Raw genomic sequence first — 23,208 nt, 5'->3', positions numbered from 1 at the left:
GGGAGATAATTTTCTTTCCTAGGATTTATATGGAATATGTATAGAATGTGCTGTCGTGAGAAATGGTCAGTAAGGGGGTGCAAATTAATCCGCATGTCGATGAGTTTTAAAGTGACATCAGGGATGTCACACAGGACCATACCCCCACTGTGGGAGGGGGGCATTCAGTCAAGGTCTATCTGTGTGATATGATAGTCTTGGTGCTCCTCACTGCATTCTGCAGGAGGCCCACATCAAGTTGCGGTACATAATAGAGTGACAGGGGTATTCAAAAAGGCATAATTTTGCGGTCGAGGGTGATGGGATAACTGCGTAGATTGTGGGGCCTATTTACAAGTCCCTGTGTGCTGCCAGAATGTAACTTTAAGTGACAGTCTGGCAGCGCACACTGCTGGACCATATCTACAAGACCACATAAAGTCACCCTGCATGGCTTTTCATAGCCTTATAGATATGGACTGAGGCAATGTAGTGCAAGTTGCTGAGTTGTCTCACCCTGTGATAGGGAGGTGTGTCATAGGCTTTACAGTAGGTGTTCCCACATAACACCTATGGCATTTGACACATTCCCAGATTTACGGAATTTTGTAAATCTGGGAATACATCTAAAGTTTACACCTCCCCAAGGGAGGCATAAAGGAGGTGTGACAAGGAGAAGTAACTCTATTTTTCTATTTCTCGTTGTGCCTCTCATGATTGTTTTTGTACTGGGAGATATACCTTTCCTAGCCCCAGGGACACTCCCACCCACACCAGAGGAACACCAGAGGATGGGGGACCCCATCCTCTGAGGAGTAAGTTAAGTATAGGTAAGTATTTTTTATTTTATTAAAAAAGTGTCACAGTGGGGCCTAACTTGGACCCCCTACATGGCACTGGACCCACTGACCATGCCCAGGGAGCATATGTCCTCTGTGCATGGCCATTGGGGTGGTGGGCATGTTTCCTGTCTTTACTAAGACAGGAGTCATGTCCATGGAGGCTGTGCTCAGAGGATGACGCTAGTCTGGTTAGAGGCATTTTTATGCCTCTGCCCATACTAGCGTCATCCTTTGATGCACAGCCTCCTGTTCCCCATATGCCTCGCCCGCCCGGCTAGCATCCTTTTTCATGACGCTAGCCGGGCCTTAATGCCAGCTACCATCACCCCTTAAATTTGACACCCGGCCGGCGTTTAGGAATGACGCTAGCTGGCAGTATACTTTTTCAAGCAAAACCATGTTAGCGCAGTTTTGCATGAAAAAGCATAAATATGCCCCTTAGTGGCTTAATGCCACCTTGTAAATCTGGGCCCATATTTATGAAAGGTTTGTGCCTCCTTTGCATCATGTTTTTTACACAAAAGGAACACAAACCGATCGCCACATTTAAATTTTGATGCTAGACCTGTCTAGCATCAAAATATCAGAATTAGGCGGTCATTCTGACCACGGCGGGCGGCGGTCGCCGCCCGCCATGCGGTTACCGCCGAATGACCGCTCCGCGGTCAGGAGACCGCGGGAGCCATTCTGGCTTTCCCGCTGGGCCGGCGGGCGACCGCCAAAAGCCCGCCCGCCGGCCCAGCGGGAAAGCCCCTGCAACAAGGATGCCGGCTCCTTTGCATCATGTTTTTTACACAAAAGCAACACAAACCGATCGCCACATTTAAATTTTGATGCTAGACCTGTCTAGCATCAAAATATCAGAATTAGGCGGTCATTCTGACCACGGCGGGCGGCGGTCGCCGCCCGCCATGCGGTTACCGCCGAATGACCGCTCCGCGGTCAGGAGACCGCGGGAGCCATTCTGGCTTTCCCGCTGGGCCGGCGGGCGACCGCCAAAAGCCGGCCCGCCGGCCCAGCGGGAAAGCCCCTGCAACAAGGATGCCGGCTCCGAATGGAGCCGGCGGAGTTGCAGGGGTGCGACGGGTGCAGTGGCACCCGTCGCGATTTTCACTGTCTGCTAAGCAGACAGTGAAAATCTTTGTGGGGCCCTGTTAGGGGGCCCCTGCACTGCCCATGCCAGTGGCATGGGCAGTGCAGGGGCCCCCAGGGGCCCCATGACACCCTTTCCCGCCATCCTGTTCCTGGCGGTAAGAACCGCCAGAAACAGGGTGGCGGGAAGGGGGTCAGAATCCCCATGGCGGATTCCCTGGGCCAGGGGAAAACCGGCGGGAAACCGCTGGTTCCCCTTTTCTGACCGCGGCTTTACCGCCGCGGTCAGAATAGCCCAGGAAGCACCGCCAGCCTGTCGGAATGACCCCCTTAGTGCCAACTCACCTGGTGTCATTTTGCAACAATGATATGCAAGGTAGGAGTTTGCTTCCAAAAAATTACTCTAGCCCTCCAGCACATATTTACTGCCCGATGCAAAAACAACGCACATAAAGGAATCGGTCTCAAACAATGACGCAAAGCCCAACATGGTCAGACCAGGCATTAAAATGAGGCCCACACAAAGAAGGTGCAATGGCAATCTCCTGGACAACATGGAACTGTTAATGCTCCAGCTTGGCACATGTCACAGATGACAGCAACAGCAACACATCCCTCCAGCACCACCACAGCAACCCCAAACACCACCAAAGCAGCCACAAAGTCAGCGCAGAAGGCAGGAGAGGATATTCAGACAGCTCACACCCATCCTTTAGATCAGGGAACAAGATGTCATCAGAACTACAGACATCACTGCACGGGTGGAAACTCCAACTAATATCCCAGACATCACTGAAAGGACAGAAACTCCAACTAATATTGCACTCATTACCAAACTCCTCACTGTCCTCCATATGTGGCACCAGAATCATTTCAGACAATGGTTGCACAAGTGGCTGGTATGTCCCAGCCATCCTTCTCGGCCTTCCTACCAAAGGGTCTGGATGCAATCATTCGCCTCACTCACCACCACATGTGTGTCAGGAGGTCCAAATTCTCGGGATCTGCACGATGCTAAATAAGGGTCCCACTTCCAGGCAACACCAAAGTCAGATGCTGTTATAGCGCTGAACTAAGGAGGGTCCCGGCCGGGGGAAGGGGTATTCGGAAAGGAACTGTCAGGAAGGAGATCTGAAAAGGAAAAAAGGTTAATACCTAATTCAGTAACGACTTTTACTCAAATAATACAGTGCCTCATAAAGATCTCGCTAGCTTTTTCCAAAGAATAATTTTTAGAAAGAAGGGATTCTCCAAAGAATATTTTCTCCAGTTAAATTCTCCACAAAAACTATTCCACTCAAGAATCTTATCTCATAATCTAGAAACACTAAAACAACATAAATTCCTTGAATTCCTCCTTTAGAAGAAAAAATAAAATTGTTGTCTTTTTTCTTATTTTTTTAAAAGAACCTCGGTCTTTTTAAATAAACAGATTATCACAACACACTTTCTTTTTAATATGTACACACCGATATAAACACTAATAACACCCAGTAAAATAACCTCGACTTTATAAAAGCCCTGGAAAATATGATTTCACTATTCTTCAAAGAAGTCTTCAATTATTTACACTAGCGGTTTCTTTTAACAAATCAATTGTTCAGAGTTACAAGGTTACTTTGGATTATAGCGATACAAAAACGAACGGTAGTATCCAAGGTTTCAGAATAACACTCTAAAGTAATTATAATCTCTGTAAATAAACTCCGAGAGCGGAGTTCTGTGAAATTGACAAAAAGGAAACGCTCATAGCCTCTGTAAATAAACTCCGAGAGCGGAGTTCTTTGAAAGTGACAGAAAGAAAACACTCACCGCCGCGAGCCGGCCGCTCGCTATTTGTCAAACGAAGAATTCTTGAAATCCCGGCAGAAGAAGCCCAGAGATGAGCTCTACGCCAAACGCTCAGAATAGAAGGCGTTTGTTGCGAGGGTGTGGCAGGTATTTATAGCCTGGCCACACCCAAGATTAATTATGACCACACCCAGGACTAATTAGTTTTAGAGAAGGCTGGGAATTGTAGTTCTTCTGATTTCCTGGTTCTTTAGACCCTTTCGTTTATTATACTAGAAGAATGTTTATTACAATGATACCACCAATGGCCTAATCTTTTGGGTAAATGGCTTTTACCACACCAAATGTGCGATGTCAAGGAAATGTTGGCTGTTTCATAGGCAACCTTGCGCACATTGTGCCCATTACGCCCACGCATAACTGAAGTCTTGACAGTACACCCTCTCCCCAGGCGTGGGCGTGGACCTGGTTTATTGGGATAACGAACATGAAATTGACGTATCAATTGCGGGCATGAATTTGTGAAGCAGGTTCCCAAGAGTCTTCCTCGATACCATAACCTTTCCAGGCTACTAAATACCATAAACAATTTCCACGAAATCGGGAGTCTCGAATTGCTCGTACTTCGTATTCCCATTGATCTTGAACAAGAATTGGTGGTGGACGTGTATCGCTCTTTGTATGTGCAGGTTTAAGTAATGAAGTATGAAAAACAGGATGAATCCTCAAAGATGGCGGTAGCTTCAGTTTGTATGTTACAGGGTTGACCTGTCGGAGGATTTCATAGGGTCCTATGAATTTTGAATGAAATGTATTCTTGTTTTTGAAAGTTAAATTTTTTGTAGATAACCAGACCATGTCTTTCACTTTGTATTCTGGACCAGGTTCATGTTTTTGGTCATATTGTTTTTTGTATTTTAGTTTGGCTTGTTGAAGTTGTAAGTGAATCTTTTGTAAATGTGATAACATTCCTTGTACTGCGGGCATATTTTGTGTAACACTTGGTAAATTAACTGGTAGAACACGAGGGTGTTGAACATAAAGACCATAGAACGGCGTGCTTTTTGTTGAAGTATGACAAGAATTATTATAAGATAATTCGGCAAGCCATAGGTAGGCCAGGAAGAAGGGTCTTCTGCTGCGTAACAACGTAGATATTGTTTTAACGTTTGATTTAATCTTTCAGTCTGACCATCCGTTTGGGGGTGGTAACTTGTGGATAAATTAGAATTAATATGTAGAGCCTGACACCATTTCTGCCAAAAATGTGCTGAAAACTGAGACACTCTGTCGGACAGGATAACCTTTGGGAGACCATGGAGAAGTACCACATTCTGTAAAATAAGATTAACTAGAGCACTTGATGTGGGAAGTCCTTTACAAGCAATAAAATGTGCGTATTTAGCGAGACTATCAATGACTACTAATATTGTGTTTATCTGATTGACTTCAGGGAGACCTGTAATGAAATCCATTGAAATATGTTCCCATGGGTATTCAGGGGTTGGTAGAGGTATTAATAACCCCTTTGGTTTAACATGAGAGCTTTTGTAACGAGCACAAATTTCACATAATTTTACCATTTGTTTAACGTCTTTAATTAAAGTGGGCCACCAAAAATATCTTTTCACAAGTTCTAGAGTTTTCTGAGGTCCTGGGTGACCTGCTACTAGATGTGTATGCAACTATTGAAAAGCTGTGTTTTGTAGTTCTCTCGTTGGTAAAAAGATTTTTGTTCGAACAAAAGGTAAACCTTGTTGTATTGAGTAATCAGCGCCTTTTTTAAGCCACTTTGACCATTCTGTGATGTGAAAGTGAGTACGAATGGAATCAAGAAATTCGTCAGCAGCTATTAAGCATATAACTTTGGAAGGATCAATGATTGGCATTGGTTGAGGTTTTTCATGCACTATCGTAGAATCTTGTCTGGTTAAAGCGTCGGCTTTTCTATTATCACTGCCTGGTCTGAAAGTAACGACAAAGTCAAATTCAGCAAAAAACAACATCCATCGCAGTTGTCTAGGAGTCAATACTCGGGCCGAACTCATGAATTGTAAGTTTCTATGATCAGAATAGACTGTGTTGCAATGATTAGTTCCGGATAAGTAATGCCTCCATTCCTTAAATGCCTCACGTATTGCCAAGAGTTCTTTTTCCGCAATGGTATAATTTTGTTCTGTTGAGTTACGTTTTTTAGACATATAAGCCACTGGATGCAATTGTCCTGTAACAGGATGTCGTTGTGAAAGGATGGCCCCTAAGGCTACATCAGAAGCATCTGCTTCAACAATAAATGGATCTGAATTTCGGGGGTGAGCTAAGATAGGAGCAGTGGTAAAGGCTTGTTTCAAAATTTGGAAAGCCTCTTCAGTTTGTGGTGTCCATTGAAACGGAACATTTTTACAAAGTAATCTTGTAATGGGAGCCACTTTTTGAGAAAAATGATCAATAAAACGCCGATAAAAATTGGCAAACTCCAAAAAACATTGGACATCTCGAACAGTTTTAGGTGTGGGCCAGTTTAAGACAGTTTGGATTTTTCTGTCTGTCATTTGCATTCCCTTGGGTGTTAGAGTGACTCCTAAAAATTCTACTTCCTCCGTATGAAACTCACATTTACTAAGCTTACAGTATAGATGATGTTTTCGCAGAGTTAAAAGTACTTTCTCAACATGTTCTTCATGACATTCTCTTGTGCTAGAGTATATTAAAATGTCATCTATATAAACAATGACAAATAAATCTAAATATTCTCTTAAAACATCATTGAGGAAGTATTGAAATGCTGCAGGAGCGTTACAGAGACCGAAGGGCATTACTAGATATTCAAACAGACCATATCGGGTTTTGAAGGCTGTTTTCCATTCATCTCCTTCTCGTATGCGTACCAAATGATAAGCTCCCCTGAGATCAAGTTTCGTGTAAATGACAGCATCCTTGACTTGGTCCAATAATACTGGAATCAGTGGTAAAGGATATTTATTTTTTATGGTAATTTTGTTTAGCGCTCTATAATCAATACAGGGTTTCAAATCTCCATTCGCTTTGGAAATGAAGAACAGAGGAGAGGCTGCTGGAGATCGTGAAGGTCTAATCAAATTGTTTGCTAAACATTGGTCCAGATATTCCCGTAAATACTGATTTTCTTTTTCAGAAAGAGCGTAAATTCTACAATTAGGGATCACGGATCCAGGCACCAAATCAATTTGACAATCATAAGGTCTATGGGGTGGTAATGTACCAGCTGCTTGTTCACTAAATACATCTGCAAATGTGGCATATTGAGAAGGTAATTCTATAGCCTTTTCTGCTGCTGTGGCTATCTGTTGAATAATAGGTGTAGTGAAAAGACACTGTTTTAGGCAATGCAATAATGAAAAGGTTAGGGTGTGTTTTTCCCAATCTATGTGTGGATTATGTAATCTTAGCCAAGGCATTCCCAAAATAAAACCATATTGAGGTGCTCTGATAACATCAAATTGAATTCGCTCTAAGTGTTGACGACCATTGGAATTGTAGCATGTCATTTGAATTGGGAATGTATGAGAAGAGATTGGGCCTCCAGCAAGTTCACTACCATCCACAGCCTGCACCTTTTCTGGAATTACTTTCTTTTGACATGCGAGTTGTAATCGAGATGCTGTTTGGGAGTCCACAAAGTTTCCAGTGGCCCCTGAATCAATTAGTGCAAAAGCTTCTTGCCATTTATCTAAAATTAAAATCTGTATTGGAATACGGAAATGTCTATTATGTTGATTTGAACTGGAATGTACAGAAGGGATCGCAAGAATACCCAAGGGATTCCCTTCTCTATCTCTTGGGTTTACTAGTTTTCCTCAACATTTCCTATAGAAGCAACTTGATTTTTGTTATTAGTAAAAGAGTCAACTTTGTTTTTTGGTTTTACTAAGCAATCTCTTACAAAATGACCTTTTTTCCCACAATATAAGCACAATCCTTTACGACGTCTTTGTTCTTTCTCTTCTTTGGTTAAAGGTTGACGAAGAGTTCCAATTTTTATTGGTTCACTAACCATATCTGAAAGAGTAGAGGAAGGAGAAGGACGATATCTGTCTTGGCGCCAAGTATTACGATCTGGTCTCTTTCTTTCTCCTTTTCTTTCAGAAAGTCTATGATCAAGTCTTAAAGTTAGGTTGATTTGATTCGTACATGTTTTGGGCTGAGGATCAATTTGCGCTAACACATCCTTTAATTCTTCCTTAAGGCCTTGATAAAATAGTGCAGCTCTCTTTTCTTCGGGCCAAGCTGTCTCTACCACTAAACGATTAAACTGGGAAAGATAAGAAATAAGGTCCTTATTTCCCAGTCGTAGTTCCAATAACTCTTTATCAGCCGACATTGTAACTGCTCGCCGATCAAACACTTTCTCAAACTCTTCCACAAATCGACGCCAATTATAAAGTAGAGGACTATCTTGTCGCACCAGGGGAACTACCCAATTTGCTGCATCTCCAGACAAATAAGAAATCAAAAAGGCAATTCTAGACTGTGGATCAGGGAAGGCAGGTGGTCGACAAGTGAAATGTAACTCTACTTGGGTAAGGAATATTTGGACTTTGTTAGCATTTCCCAAAAACCTTTCAGGAGCAGCTAGTGGTATTTGTGTGGGAACATTGACAGATACATTGGTGGGAGATGGAGGTAGTCGTGGTAAACACACCAACCTTGTAGGACAAACAAGACATACACCACACTAAAGACACATGGGCAGGGGAACACAGATGTACAGACACCAACACATATTTCACTTGCCACAATACACTGCATTCATTGAACATCACACACACATACACCCATATGTACATAATACAGCCACAACCTGACTGGCACACCACGTGAAGGACAGGTGGAGTTATGTCCCCTATGCATACAGAAACAGGGCCCAAACCACTACAAGTGTCCACTGGATGACAACTAAATACAGATCCCACACACACTACACCAAACAATGAATAACTCAGCTATGTGAATTTCGTAGGCTATGCCAATGTAAAGAAAGTCACACAGAGGCACAGCCTCACTTTTGTCATGGTGTTCAAGACTCTGGCGGCACCATTATCAAATGCCACACAAGTGTTGACATGATTAACTACATATCACCTACACATACCTGACGTACCTGTAGTGTGCACCCTCACCTGTATGCAGCTCTGTGCTGCACACATTGGAATACAACATCACCAGCCATGAAAGACCATGGGGCAGATAAATGAGAAGTTCCTTAGCACCTAGTCCAGTGCCACTTCACATGTGCCTCTTAGTGCCCCCTAATGTCACCACATGTGCACCGTATAGAAGGAAAAAGCCACCATGACACACAGTAAGTACAATACTATAAAGATATGCACTGTGCATGTGTTGAAAGTGTCTGTGAGAAATCATGTATAGGAACTTTGGAGATTTCACTGCATCTATTTTGCTACTTCTTCAGTTGTATGAATCACACCCTTGTACACATGATGGCTGGCACAGCCATCATCTGCCGGAAGGGGTCACAAAGTGTCACACTGCAGGTGTAGTGCCACATGGAGGCTTACATTTCGTATTGTAGGGCTACTATGGTGTCAATACAAATTACACTATTATGGTGTAAGGAGGCGGTATGTCCCAATAACAATAGGACATAGCCTCAAATATGGACAACACAACATATGTTTGGCATTATTGAACTGTCAGTTTGGAATAATTTGACAAACGCAGGTTCCTTAGCCACAACCCATGATAGTAATGTCCATCAGCACAAATCAATGGAACCATACTACAAAACAGGAACACACACAATACCAGAAGCAAGTTGGAGTCACCACTCCACCTAAAATTAACATCTGCCATGGAACATACAAAACCACAAATATGCATTACCAACACATGCACTCTCATTCCTTTGCAGCTGACCAAGGTGACAGCATAAAGCCGTGGGTGATGACTCCTTTTGGCAACCAGACAACAGTGGAAGAGCAGGCATACCATGAAGGGCACAAAATGTTGTGGAGAGGATATTTGGGCTCCTGAAGTCAAGGTTCAGACAGTACCCTGACAGGAGGAGGCCTGTTATATGCACCGGTCCTAGTATGCAAGGTGATACTTGTATGGGCAATCTTATAACATATGTATACGGACCAATAGTCCCTGGGATGAATGGGTAGATATCTCCAATGAGGAGGAGGATGACAATGGTGCAGCACACTTGGAGAGGGAACTAAAAAACCCACTTCTGGAGTTCACAGGAGACAACAAATTGTATATAACGTCTACACCTAGACACTGTACAAAAAATATCACTTTGTAATTATTACTAATAAATCATTTTGCACCAGAATGTCCATGGTCTACTCATTCTCCACTACATATACCTTTGGAATATTGCTCATACCTCAGAGAGCAGGAAAGAAACACAACAGTAACAAAGATGGTTGGAACATAGGCTGTGATGTAAAAGGGTCTAGCGCCTCTATGCCACACATCAGAGTCACATAACTCATGGTCATGTGGCTCTGGAAGGCATAGATCCACGCACCACAAAAAATATGTGGTGTTGTTGTGTAGCCATTTTAGTTATAGCTACATGCACGTTATTTTAGTACACTAGGCCTGCCGCTGTGCACTTTAACCTAGATATATTTTATTCAGCTTTGTTTATTATTTTAACAATAGCCTCATTTGCGGTCTTGTTTTCTTTCTCTCTATCTAGCTGTTCTCTGCTGAGGCCAGCACTGTGCTCCTAAACAAGCACTCTGTGTTTCTCTCAAGGCTACAGTAACATAGGTTGCCGGTAAACAAGGTAAATGTTTTGTCTCTGGTATTCATAGAAACACACACATCCTTACGTAGGGACATTTTCTCAGAACATCAGCTGTTTTATTATAAAAACACTTCCCTGTCCCATACATGTTAGAGGGAGATTCCAGCCAGATGACCACAACTGTATGCTGATTGATGAACGCCTCGCTAGAGCTGCTTATGCAGACTTCAGGCCTTTGCTCAGGTATGGGGGATGATGTCTTCCCAGGGGAACCTAAAGGCCAGAACTAGAGCTTAACATGCTGTGCTCTAATGTAGCCTAGGTAGGAATTAGTCTATTAAATCTAGTGACAGTATGGTAGCGTTATTTCTATGCTTTACTCTCCTTGTCACAATTTTAATCTTATCAAGCTTTATCATCCTGTTCATTGCAATACACGCTTTATTGTATAAGATGTAGTCACTTCATTAAACCCGTATTGAAACAAATACTGCCTCTGCTTGTCATTGTATATGTGAGGCTAATGTAACTGAGAGAAACGGAGGAGATCTGAGTGACCACGATTCCCCTGAGGAGTCAATTGTGTCATGCACTTGGCTGCCCAATCATCCCTGCTCTTGTGTGGAAATGAGGCACTGCTAATTAGCCGGAGCAAAACCTGGATTAGGATGAAAGGTGTCATCTGTAGTGGGTTAGGATGCAGTCTCCCACACCGCAGGCGATTCTGCCGCTTAAATCCAGTAGTCTCCTTAGAATAATGAGAGTGTAAGTGACATGGCACCACCAACATTTGGTCATGCTCTAATTTTCAGGTCCTCCTGAGCATCTCTGTCTCACTATATACAATGACACCTCAGTACTATATACAGAGACGTCCGTGGTATTGAGGATTTCCTCTTCAGCTAAGTGGGAAACACCTATTTGGCGCCAGAGGTTTTTCAAACTTGAACTCTAAAAGAATAATTCCCATTTGGTGTGCTTTATCTCTGAACAAACTTACCATTCATTATGGCAAATGCACATCAGGTCCCAATTGAAGTCAATATGAGACCATCCCTTACTGCACATTTACTGGCACATGGCTTAAAGGCCCGAGGGGGTCCTGTCACATTTGTTGTTGACGCACATGGAGTTTATACAACAGAAATATGTTACTCCTATGTCACATATCAAGCAGTTGATGGGAACACAAATACATTTCATCACTATACAACTGAAAACGTACCTGCACAATACAGACAATATGCATATTTAGAAATACCTCTATCTTATCAAGAACAAAATAATTAGCTTGATCACACCCTACCCTACACATTCTTACACGTTAGGTTAGGTTCTCTAAGTACTGAAGGCCCTACCTGGCCTTTATTGGCCACACATACATCTCACACTATTACAGCGAACCTAACGGCAGCTGAAGTCAGGCGCTTATATGCTGAACTGACAACAATATACAGACGGTTAGTACAGTTTGTAATGCAAACATTAAACACAAACCCAGCACGTGCCGCTCCAGCGCAACCACATGCAGTAACGCCAGGCAATAACCATGCGACTGTACATTAGATCATGGGTAAAGTACCCACCAAACGAGAATAAATTCTGTTTTGGTTAGCTCAAAAAATAAATGCACTGGAATAGTATTTCCCCATATGGGACCTCAGGATAAACACAGAATATAACTATGGGCTTGCCGTTTGGGATGGTTCCCACAGTAGATAACTGTAATACATGGGGCACGGTATTTGCCACGCTCTATACAACCGCACACAGTACACCGACACTTGCCAATTTACCGGAAGTGTTGAAACAAATTCAAGATGAATACGGGGCTGCTCTGGCCCTAGACTTGGGGATGCAATTAATGGCCAATTTTGCCACAGTATCCTCAATTATTTTAAGTAACGTTAAAGGGGAACCAGTCGCATTAGCGGTGCGCATGAGGCTTCAGGACGTTCCTCCACAGGATCAAGACCGTGAGCTGCCAAAGATTGTCGCTGAGACCTATTCTAGCATTGGTCGAGATAGTCTGGGGGCCAGACCAACAAAACCACAATTTCAAGGTAAATCTAATAAAGACTCTCCCAAGCAAGCTCCTGAGGGTACTAAGAAACACTGGGATAAAAAACAACAAACTCCTAAGAAAAAAAACGGGAGACTCTCCGCACACGGAGACCCCACAGAATAGATATAATCTCAGAAATAGAGATAATATAAAAACGCCTGACAGATATCAATATACTGATGCACGCCAATTTCCTTCCTTTCAGGACTCATCGGAAAAACACAGTGAGAGAGGTGGGCAGTCAGAGCGGAGAACTGAGTACGTGAAACTGAGAAAGAAATCACAACGCTCATTGTGTTAATTGGGCATTGTGCAAATTCCTACCCCTTTTCGCACATCATCCCAATGACTGGCAAGATGTATGCAAGGGGGGCGCACATACGGTAGAGGCTGTTTCCAAATGGTGCATTTGAAAAATAGGAACTGAACTGTGTCACATCTCAGGTGCATAGCTATAGCTGCAATGCCAGCACTGAGCACGTGTGATGACGTGGGAGACCATTAGTAACTATGGACTCTTCTGGGTTGGAACCAAAGTTTGAGCCTAAGCCTGCACTGTATATCAATAGCGTTACATTCTGGTACTGCATTTGGCCCTAGCCCTGGCACATGGTGTGCTGTACCTCATATATCACACATACATGTTGGCTGTGAATGCTCTAAGGGTTGTTTGACAAGTGAATCAGCAATGGGTGCTGATCAATTTTCCAAACATATGGTCCATAGCCAGGATTTAACTATAAAATGGGAGAATGCACCACCAAATTAATGTCTGGGTAGTATGTAGGCAGAGTCTGTCCCACTCCCTATGTACATTCTAACACACTTGTCACACAAATCCGCTGTCTTGACACATGCCTGCAGGTAATCCGGATATGCATGTGAAGACTGATGTATGGGTGTACGTCCTAGGTAGGAAAGGGTTTGTATTTACCTACGATAGTTGACATGTGTCATCAAGGTTACCCAGTATAGTCTGTATGATACCATCACAAACCACAAATAAAAATACACCTCTCATTGACACTCACATGCCTTATCAAGAGAAAGTTACCAACAGTGACAATTTTCTCTAAAATGTCTTGGTCTCAAACATGCTACTCAGGTGTGGGATGTGCAAGTATGTCTAGCAATGTCCAAACATGTCACAGGCCCATCATGAAATATATGTCTGAAGAAGGAGACAGCTATGTTGCATAAGGCCAAACACAAAAAAACAACACTTAGATGATTTCACAAACTAACAAGATACACTCATGGTGACAGTGACATAGGTTGTGGAATGCTGAATTTAGTGCAAACGCATGTACACCAAAGGATGTGGAAGGACAGCTGAGAGAATCCCACATATAATTGGAGATACAACATGGGGAGGTCACTTGGAAACTACCCAAGTGCTGTGGCAGGTGTAGTGTTATGTGTGTGTGGAAGTGATGTAATCTCGCAAACCCTGGAAAGGTGGGGAAACTATTATGCAGCCAGTAGTAGAAGATGTGTTCATCTCCAGATTACACAAGTCACATGTTGAATCCTGTCCATGTGTGGCCAGACAATGTTGCAGTAGAAGATGTGTACAAAGTATAAGCAGCCTAAAGAATGCCAGCAATGTAGGACCAAATATGTTCCAAACAAGATATGCCATAAATAATAAGGATTGTACACACATAGACCAATACTGACTGTGCAACACAACAATGTCACCATGTGATAACCCAACATATGTTCAGGGAGTATTACTAGGTCAGTATATAACCCACTCTTGTATGCTACAACAACAACATTATAGTTGCCCGCCGTATACTATTCTGACAGAAAGGAGTGACAGATACATCATCTGTCTCATGGGTCATAAAAACATTACAAGTCATAATAGAAGTACAGGCCTTAACCAAATTGCAAATGGAAATGACTAAGAATGTATTACCATGTCTGTCAGACCATGCCAAATGATGAGACGTGTCTTACACGTACAAGTAGCCAGTCCTCGGTACATTATAGGGCAACCTGACATCAAGTACCCCAAACGAAAATGAAACTCAAAGCCCATTTGATCACAAATGTACATGAGTCAGTCTGCAGGGACTGCGCATTGCTCTGCTGAAGAGCTATTACGAGGAGGCAAGATCCACGCACAACACCACTTAACGTCCATGCTGAGTCTACATTGGCTCTTGACACAGTCAGGGGCCTGATGCATGTGCACAATGGAATGAGCAGAGTGGAGCACTTAAAGCAGCACCAAAACATGCAACCATGTGTCTGTGTGGGCATAAAAAGTCAGACAGTATAAATGATCACTAGGCTGCTATTATTTCCTGACTTTAACACTGCTGCTCAGTTGCATGCCATTGTATGTGACAGTCATAACAAACATGTTGTGGTCAATTGTAAGTACCTAGTTTGTGGCATGCACATATATGTCTGATATCTCTGCACACATGTACCACTTAAATGGCACAGGCGTGGTATTGTGTGTTGGAGTCTGCACAAAAGTCAACTTTACACTAATGAATATGAATTTTGATCACATAATCATTGACAGACTTAAGTGGCCATCAGATGTGTTCCAACATACGAAAACATAGGTGGAATTGATATGACTACACAGCCATTTAGCAAAGTCCAACATGTGTCCATGCAGGAAGGTAGATATGTGAGGTTTCATATCCCATTAACACACTGCTGTGTAAAAATTTGCACATTTGACACTACACATGTCTTCCAACCCACACAGCACGTACCAACCTTCATTGACACATGTGAGTACACCATCTCCTGCATCATAGATGCATGAGGAACTATATGTCACATGTGTAGCAGAGCATCATGAAGCCTGAACCTAACACACCTCAGTGTGGACACACATGCACTCACATTGCCAGGTATAATGTGATATCAACCCAGCCATTGTCCACTGCATCCTCTGAGTAGGATTTGTCATGGGTATCACATGCATTACCATGTATTAGACATAGCCCATACTATCTACTGTGTTGTTGTCATATGTACATTTCCAAATCAGACATTAAAATGTGGTAGACCTACATATATGTGTTAGATCACATATGTAGACTCCTAGTACATATTTGGTAACATGTATGTGTAAAAAGTCTAGGAACACATACACATATGCAAACGGTATCAGTCTTTGCATGCATCACACACACATACAAACATATTGGTAACACATACCAATGTTACTGTTATGATCTTTATGAACATGCAAACACAGGAAGCTATACCATACTTCTGGGTGCACTGTCAGCCTTTTCAACAATATCCAGGTATTTCCGTTATGTGTCAACAATTTTGACGCAAACTGTAATATTCCATACTCTGCTATGGCAAAACTATGATGCCTGGCCCCTGCACATCAAAAGCAAGTGCACAGGCCTTGTCAGGCTTCATGGGAAGGAATACCATGCATGACCATCATTGCATCAATGTTTTTTGCGCAAACGTAATACTTCTTACTTTGCTGAGAAAAGAATTACGCCTGACCCCTGCACATCAATCGCAAGTCTTGCGTCCTTGTCAGCATGAACTGGGAAAAATCGAAGAATGACCTTTGTGTGTAAAAAGATATGACATATATCAGAAAATGTGACACACAGGCCCAGGAAGTGATGAAACAGCACTTCCTGGCTGCGTACATAGTACAGTGTATTCACTTTCACTTCACAGTCTTTGTCTGTGACTGTGTGAGGGTGTGTGGAACTGGTGCTGGTGGAGGATTGGTGTTGTTGGAGAGTTTTGTGCAGTGTCCTGTTGCTTTTTGTCTTTTAGTGTTTTAGTCTGTTATTTGTGAGTGTATTGTAGAGTTTTGTCAAAAGGTAGCATAGTTTGTTGGGGTATTTAGGGTTAGGTGTGGTAGTTTATTAATTTAGTTTTTTTGGGTTGTTACATTTGCAGTGTCGTAGTTTGGACTTTTGCTCTGAGCAAGACTGCTTCGGACCTTATGTGAGGAATGCTGTGGTGTTAAAACTTCAGCAACAGGCTCCACAGAGGAGCGATCAGGAATATAGTGACCATTTATAAGTAAAACAAAAACAGTCACAAAACCAATCCATAAAAATAATACAAAAAATGTCAAACAGAACCACAAGTAGTTCCATGGGTATATCAAATAGTTCTTTTTAAGCCATCGATACAGCTTACTACTTTTTTAAACATTGTCAATCACAGTAGCGGATGAATCTGAAGAAAAATCATCAATGTCAATGAAATAGCCAGAGGTAGTCTCTACAAAAAACAGGAGCCGGTGTAATCTGGTCCACTGCAAGTGGAGGCTCTTGGTAGACAGCATCATCAGTCGGTGATGTGTTTGTGTAAAATACAGCTAAATTTTGAAGCTGGGTGGTCAGTGAAGATGTGACTGGAACCAACAAGAGTTCATTTTCCGCCCTCCCCATGGTCGAGGAGATGTCCAGAACAGTAGTTGACATTGTTGCATAGTCTGTAGTAGTGATGTTCATCCTACTATGTAGATGGATGTCCTGTTGGGTAGTGAGAGGGGATCGGGAACCACCCAAGGGACCTCCTGGTCTACTGTGAATGATCGTCCACATGGTGTAGTTTGATGTCATCAATGGAGAATAGTCTGTTCATCTTAGAACCAGACAGTGGTGGTAAGATGACAGTCCTGGTACCTTGTATTCCCAGGACTAGTACAGGTGCTCTGTATGATGAACCAAACTCCTTCTTCAAAGCAATCTTCTCACGAACCAGATCCCCAACTTTAGGAATCCAGCCAGTTGAAGTTTTCGCCAAATCCCTTATTCCTAAGGTGGCAGAACTTGCAGATGAGAGTTATCATCATGAAATTGTTGAAGCTCCTGTAAAACAGTGAGATGTTCTTTAATGTCAAATGGCGTTTCTGCTGCCACCATACCAGGGGCATCAAGATCTGGGACATACATAGGTATCCCAAAGAGAACCTCATATGGAGAGCGTCCCCCCAAGGACCGTCTTGGCAGATTAGTCAGTGCTCTCTGAACCCCTTATAGGTGATGAAGCCAACTGCGGCCTGAACCTAATACTCGAGCTGTTAAGGACTGCTTTAGATCACGATTCTGCCTCTCCACGTCGGAATTTCCCTCGGGATGGTATGGTGAGGAGTAATGGAGTTCAACACCCATCATCCCCATGGTGTCCCCGAATGCCTTAGAGGCAAATGCAGGGCCCTGGTCCGAATGGAATGCTGCAACTGCATATGTACCGATAAAGATCAGCAAATTTTTTGTAACAGTCTGGGCGTCAGCCGACCACTGTGGCCATACCCACAGGAATCTAGAACAAGAATCTACAGCTACTAAAATGTATTTGTATGCACCATCAGGCTGTAAGGGAGCACAATGGTCTAGGTACACACACTGTAGTGGCCTGTTGGACACTAAGAGTGATGTCTGCAGTGGGCATTTGATATTAGAGTCCTTGATCTGCTGGCAAATGTCACAGCAAAGGACATACTGCTTTGTTCGTCTGCATAGACCAGGCCACCAGAAGCGTTGCTGTAGGAGTGTTATTATGGCCTGTATACCAGCATGTGCAGAAGCGACACCCTCATGAACTGCTTTAATTAGATCTAATCTATGGTCTTCATTGGGGATCACTCGACCTCCAACCCCTGGAATCGTTGTGTAAGCAACATTCTGTGCACTGATATGGTAAGTATAGTTTGTAGGGTATCCTTTCGGAAGGGGCTTGCCTCCAGCCGAAGCTTTAACGACAATCAATATTTCATTATTGTAGGAGGCTGGACTGGCTTGTAGTGAGTACCAAGGGGTACTTACACCTTGCACCAGGCCCAGTTATCCAATATTAGTGTATAGGGTGTCTAGCAGCTTAGGCTGATAGATAATGGTAGCTTAGCAGAGCAGCTTAGGCTGAACTAGGAGACGAGTGAAGCTCCTACAGTACCACTAGTGTCATATGCACAATATCATAAGAAAACACAATACACAGATATACTAAAAATAAAGGTACTTTATTTTTATGACAAAATGCCAAAAGTATCTCAGTGAGTACCCTCAGTATGAGGATACCAAATATACACAAGATATATGTACACAATACCAAAAATATGCAGTAATAGTATTAGAAAACAGTGCAAACAATGTATTGTTACAATAGGATGCAATGGGGACACATAGGGATAGGGGCAACACAAACCATATACTCCAAAAGTGGAATGCGAACCACGAATGGACCCCAAACCTATGTGACCTTGTAGAGGGTCGCTGGGACTGTAAGAAAACAGTTAGGGTTAGAAAATAGCCCACCCCAAGACCCTGAAAAGTGAGTGCAAAGTTCACTAAAGTTCCCCAAAGGACATAGAAGTCGTGATAGGGGAATTCTGCAGGAAAGACACAAATCAGCAATGCAACAACAATGGATTTCCAAACGAGGGTACATGTGGAACAAGGGGACCAAGTCCAAAAGTCACAAGCAAGTCGGAGATGGGCAGATGCCCAGGAAATGCCAGCTGTGGGTGCAAAGAAGCTGCTACTGGACAGTAGAAGCTGAAGATTCTGCAGGAACGACAAGGGCTAGGAACTTCCCCTTTGGAGGACGGATCCCCCACGCTGCGGAGAGTTATGCAAAAGTATTTTCCTGAAGAAAGACCACCAACAAGCCTTGCTAGCTGCAAATCGTGCGGTTAGGATTTTTGGATGCTGCTGTGGCCCAGGAGGGACCAGGATGTCGCCAATTGCGTCTGGGGACAGAGGGCCCGTCGAGCAAGACAAGGAGCCCTCTCAGAAGCAGGCAGCACCCGCCAGAACAGGCACTACGAAGTGGAGTGAAATGGTGCTCACCCGAAGTTGCACAAAGGAGTCCCACGCTGCCGGAGGACAACTTAGGAGGTCGTGCAATGGAGGTTAGAGTACCGTGGACCCAAGCTGGACTGTGCACAAAGGATTTCCGCCGGAAGTGCACGGAGGCCGGAGTAGCTGCAAAAGTTGTGGTTCCCAGCAATGCAGTCTGGCGTGGGGAGGCAAGGACTTACCTCCACCAAACTTGGACTGAAGAGTCACTGGACTGTGGGAGTCACCTGGACAGAGTTGCTGGATTCAAGGGACCTCGCTCGTCATGCTGAGAGGAGACCCAGGGTACCGGTGATGCAGTTCTTTGGTGCCTGCGGTTGCAGGGGGACGATTCCGTCGACCCACGGGAGATTTCTTCAGAGCTTCTAGTGCAGAGAGGAGGCAGACTACCCCCACAGCATGCACCACCAGGAAAGCAGTCGAGAAGGTGGCAGGATCAGTGTTACAGAGTTGCAGTAGTCGTCTTCGCTACTTTGTTGCAGTTTTGCAGGCTTCCATCGCGGTCAGCAGTCGATTCCTTGGCAGAAGGTGAAGAGAGAGATGCAGAGGAACTCGGATGAGCACTTGCATTCGTTATCTAAGGAAATCCCCAAAGCAGAGACCCTAAATAGCCAGAAAAGAGGGTTTGGCTACTTAGGAGAGAAGATAGGCTAGCAACACCTGAAGGAGCCTATCAGAAGGAGTCTCTGACATCACCTGCTGGCACTGGCCACTCAGAGCAGTCCAGTGTGCCAGCAGCACCTCTGTTTCCAAGATGGCAGAGGTCTGGAGCACACTGGAGGAGCTCTGGGCACCTCCCAGGGAGGTGCAGGTCAGGGGAGTGGTCACTCCCCTTTCCTTTGTCCAGTTTCGCGCCAGAGCAGGGCTGAGGGGTCCCTGAACCGGTGTAGACTGGCTTATGCAGAAATGGGCACCATCTGTGCCCATGAAAGCATTTCCAGAGGCTGGGGGAGGCTACTCCTCCCCAGCCCTAACACCATTTTCCAAAGGGAGAGGGTGTAACACCCTCTCTCTGAGGAAGTCCTTTGTTCTGCCTTCCTGGGCCAGGCCTGGCTGGACCCCAGGAGGGCATAAACCTGTCTGAGGGGTTGGCAGCAGCAGCAGCTGCAGTGAAACCCCGGGAAAGGCAGTTTGGCAGTACCAGGGTCTGTGCTAGAGACCCGTGGGATCATGGGATTGTGCCAACAATGCCAGGATGGCATAGAGGGGGCAATGCCATGATCTTAGACATGTTACATGGCCATATTCGGAGTTTACCATTGTGAAGCTACACATAGGTAGTGACCTATATGTAGTGCACGCGTGTAATGGTGTCCCCGCACTCACAAAGTCCGGGGAATTGGCCCTGAACAATGTGGGGGCACCTTGGCTAGTGCCAGGGTGCCCACACACTAAGTAACTTAGCACCCAACCTTTACCAGGTAAAGGTTAGACATATAGGTGTCTTATAAGTTACTTAAGTGCAGTGTAAAATGGCTGTGAAATAACGTGGATGTTATTTCACTCAGGCTGCAGTGGCAGGCCTGTGTAAGAATTGTCAGAGCTCCCTATGGGTGGCAAAAGAAATGCTGCAGCCCATAGGGATCTCCTGGAACCCCAATACCCTGGGTACCTCAGTACCATATACTAGGGAATTATAAGGGTGTTCCAGTATGCCAATGTAAATTGGTGAAATTGGTCACTAGCCTGTTAGTGACAATTTGTACAGAGAGAGCATAACCACTGAGGTTCTGATTAGCAGAGCCTCAGTGAGACAGTTGGGTACCACACAGGGAACACACACATATAGGCCACAAACTTATGAGCACTGGGGTCCTGGCTAGCAGGGTCCCAGTGACACATAACAAACAAACTGAAAACATAGGGTTTTCACTATGAGCCCTGGGCCCTGGCTAGCAGGATCCCAGTGAGACAGTGAAAACTCCCTGACATACACTCACAGACAGGCCAAAAGTTGGGGTAACAAGGCTAGAAAGAGGTTACTTTCTCACAATTATCCATTCTCGTTTGTGAATGAGTCACTGCAGCCACAGAAGCCGTAGCTACTGCTGTTTTGGCCGCTTCATCGGCCAGTGTATTACCGCTAACATGTACTCCTATACGTTGGTGTTCCAATGTATGGACTACATGGACACACAGTAGTTTATCCTTAAGATCAGCCACGCTCCCCCACAATGTCTTGTGTTTAATGGTGTTCCCTTTATAATCTCTAATCCCGTTCAGTTTCCAATGATTGAGATAGTCATTGTATGACTGGACGCAGTAATATGAGTCACAGACTATCAAAGTCTGGAATCCTGTCTCAGTATGTTCGAGCGCTAGAATAAGAGCTTTAAGCTCAGCCAACTGGGCTGTGCAGTCCCCTAAGGTCTGAGTGTAGGTATTGTGAGGGTGGAAAACTCCATCTTCCATCACTCCGCTCACGGCTGCGCAGGCTGCCGAGTATTGATGTTTAGTACCTGCAGCCGGTTGTGCTGAACCGTCAGTGTATATGACATTGTGGTAGCTGTCTAGCGGCAAGATATTTAGAGGAGCGGGGTACTCTTGTTCATACTGTAGAAATTCTTGTGTCTGAATTTTGGATCGAATATATAATCGACATCAGTGGCGGTCCGAGACGTTGCCCATTGAATCCAACGTGGATGTAATGCTTTAGCGTTAGGAACGCTTGCTTTGGTGACAGCCTCTAAGGCCGGCACTGGGGAGACAACAATAATACGTTTCCCCTGGGCAAGTGGTCTCTCTTTAATGACAGCCATCTGAACTGCCGTCAGAATCTTTTCTGTAGGTGCAAAACGCTGTTCAGCATTTGAGTATAAATGTGATTTATATGCTATGGGTACCGTGTCATCCTCATTAAAGGTGACATAAGTAAATCCAATGGCACCAGCAATTATTCTGCTGACCAAGTTTGTTTTATTGTCACGGTTGTGTAAGTGTTTAGCTTCTAGCATGTCCTGTTGCATGTCCCTAAGGATGTGTGTGTGTTCAATTGTCCAGTGTCTGCTAGAAAAATTGGGCTGAACTAAGGGCCAGATGTAGCAAAATGCTAATTTGCGATTTGCAAATTGCGAGTCCCTGCGAATCGCAATTTGCAACTCGCAAATTGGTATGCAGTACGGTGTCTCAGACACCGACTGCGACTCGCTATGGGGTCGCAATGACCCACCTCATTAATATTCATGAGGTGGGTCGCTAATTGCGGCCCCATATCGAGTCTAGGCACTCGCAAACATGAAGGCCTGCTGTCGTCAGCAGACCTCCATGTTCGTGACTGCTTTAAATAAAGCAGTTTTTTTTTTTAAAGTGTAGCCCGTTTTCCTTAAAGGAAAACGAGCTGCACTTAAAAAAAAAAACGAAACCTTTAGTTTTTATTTCTTTTCAGGGCAGGTAGTGGTCCCTTGGACCACTACCTGCCCTGAAAAAATATTTGTGGGTCCATTCACAAAGTGGAAGGGGTCCCATGGGGACCCCTTCCAATTTGCGGGTGGGTTACCATCCACTTGAAGTGGATGGTAACTGCGACACCATTTGCGACCGCATATGCGGTCGCAAATGGTATTGCATACCACTCAGAATCACAAATAGGAAGGGAACACCCCTTCCTATTTGCGACTCAGTAATGCATATTGCGAGTCGATACCGACTCGCAATATGCATTTCTGCATTGGGAAACGCGAATAGCGAGTCGCAAATGGCAATATTTGCCGTTTGCAACTCGCTATTTGTTTCCTGCATCTGGCCCTAAAGTCATAAAGTGGCTTGATGCATTCTGTATATTCTGGAATGTATATTCTGCCAAAATTGAAGAAACCCAGTAATTACTGTAATTTCTTAAGTGAGTTTGGAGGC

This window comes from Pleurodeles waltl, chromosome 6 (genome assembly GCF_031143425.1).
Source record: "Pleurodeles waltl isolate 20211129_DDA chromosome 6, aPleWal1.hap1.20221129, whole genome shotgun sequence".
Lineage (NCBI taxonomy): Eukaryota > Metazoa > Chordata > Amphibia > Caudata > Salamandridae > Pleurodeles > Pleurodeles waltl.
Note: the sequence above shows the minus strand (reverse complement) of the source record.